This window comes from Centroberyx affinis, unplaced genomic scaffold (genome assembly GCF_046629955.1).
Source record: "Centroberyx affinis isolate AG114_WGS23_722 - 3 ecotype Tasmania unplaced genomic scaffold, CSIRO-AGI_Caff_v1 ptg002572l_1, whole genome shotgun sequence".
NCBI classification, from domain to species: domain Eukaryota; kingdom Metazoa; phylum Chordata; class Actinopteri; order Beryciformes; family Berycidae; genus Centroberyx; species Centroberyx affinis.
Window position 1 is genome coordinate 27,819 of NW_027280779.1, and position 2,182 is coordinate 30,000.

The window sequence follows — 2,182 nt, forward strand, 5'->3', positions numbered from 1 at the left end:
CATCATTTCTTCCATGCCACATCACCAACCTGTTTCACATTTTCCTGACTGGACCTGAATGGGACATGAGATCACATTCACACTTTTAATTTGATCTGATTAAGATAATCCCTTTTAATCAATTTAAATCTCTTTTGACTGACACAGAGCAGTGTGAATGCATGTGTTTTCGTTGAATTGAATTGTTGTATACTGTAACTTTCATGTGCTTTTATTGTTTTTATATGTACTGGAATCAGGGCGTCCTTGTAAAAGAGAGCATGCTCTCAATGGCCTGTTTAAATAAAGGTTATAATAATTATCTCAACAGCACCTGACCAACCAGCTTTCTAGTTTCCATCAGTGCTGCTCTTCTACCTCTGGACCAGGTCTGGTTCTGTCTGAACGGGACAGGAGCGCTCCAGAGCCTCCATGTTGTTTGAGCGGTCCAATAATGGAGGGTTTGTCTCTTCTTCTGTCTGCTGATTGGCCACAAAGTCTGATGGTGGTAGGAGGGATGTGAGCATGTGGAGTTTATTCTTCAGAGATGTAAGGCCTGTGTTGGATATTGATGATCAGTTATCAATATCACAATAAAAACAGCATTTCATCTGCAAATAAAAAAAACACCAACAAGCGAATGTGAATATAATCATTTATTTACTCTAATGCAAGAAATGTACAAGTACGTTCTCTCAAAGTATAAAATTTGTCTTAAATAAGCCATTTTCCATTTCATGTTCATGTGAATGAATTCCTTATTATTCAGTTAAAAACCCTGAAGACTTCCCTTAAAACCAACGACACTTTGACACCACAAACAGCCAAATATTGAAATAGTACAATAATAGTAGAGTTAGCAATACCCGTCCAGCAGTTTGCAACCTGACTTTGGGTTTCTGAGTTCCTACAACATCTAATAATGGTATTGCTCTTCAGTATTTCTTTTTGGATTTTCATCGCCTTTTTTATTAAAAAAGAAGAAAAATAATATCTAAATTGAAAATTGTGACACAAAATAAGCGTTTGTTCTGAAATTATCTGTATAGATTATGTACATCAAGGAGAAGTTGATTAGAAGGCATTGGTTGTCGCTACAAGCTGCTAGATACTGAAGTCACTTCTGCATTTGGTTCTGACGTTGCTGCTTTTCAGTTTGTTGTGTTGCCATTGCTGTTGTTGCAACTGTTGCTGTTGTTGCTATGGTTGTTGTTGTTTTTCTTATTGTGTTGTCATTGCGGTTGCTACAACTGTTGCAGTTCTTGCTGCTGTGGTCGCTGTTGTCATATTGCAACTGCTGCTGGTGTGGTTGTCATTGTTAATGCCATTATTGCCATTGTTGCCATAGTTGCTGTTCCTGTTGTTGCTGCTGTATTTGCGGTTGCTGTAGTTCTTGAAGTTATGCTGCTCATTGTGTTTGCTGGTTGCCACAGACAGGTGGAACTGTCCGTCTGTTGTTGCGTTGAAAAATAAATTCAATTAGTTCCCAGAGGTTGATTGATGTCTGGTGTGATGTAATCCAGGAAAGCCACGCCCACTTTGCTCTGCAGGAAGGCTGAAGCAATCGCTTACTGAGATACTGGATCTGTGCAGGTGTTGGTTTCAGTCTGAGGTCGGTCTGTGTTTGGAGTCGGTCTGGTTGGAGTCGGTCTGTTTGGAGTCGGTCTGCTTGGAGTCGGTCTGTGTTTGGAGTCGGTCTGTTTGGAGTCGGTCTGTGTTTGGAGTCGGTCTGTTTGGAGTCGGTCTGCTTGGAGTCGGTCTGTGTTTGGAGTCGGTCTGTTTGGAGTCGGTCTGCTTGGAGTCGGTCTGTGTTTGGAGTCGGTCTGCTTGGAGTCGGTCTGTGTTTGGAGTCGGTCTGTTTGGAGTCGGTCTGCTTGGAGTCGGTCTGCTTGGAGTCGGTCTGTTTGGAGTCGGTCTGTGTTTGGAGTCGGTCTGTTTGGAGTCGGTCTGCTTGGAGTCGGTCTGCTTGGAGTCGGTCTGTTTGGAGTCGGTCTGTGTTTGGAGTCGGTCTGTTTGGAGTCGGTCTGTTTGGAGTCGGTCTGTGTTTGGAGTCGGTCTGTGTTTGGAGTCGGTCTGTTTGGAGTCGGTCTGCTTGGAGTCGGTCTGCTTGGAGTCGGTCTGTGGTTGGAGTCGGTCTGTGGTTGGAGTCGGTCTGCTTGGAGTCGGTCTGTGTTTGGAGTCGGTCTGTTTGGAGTCGGTCTGT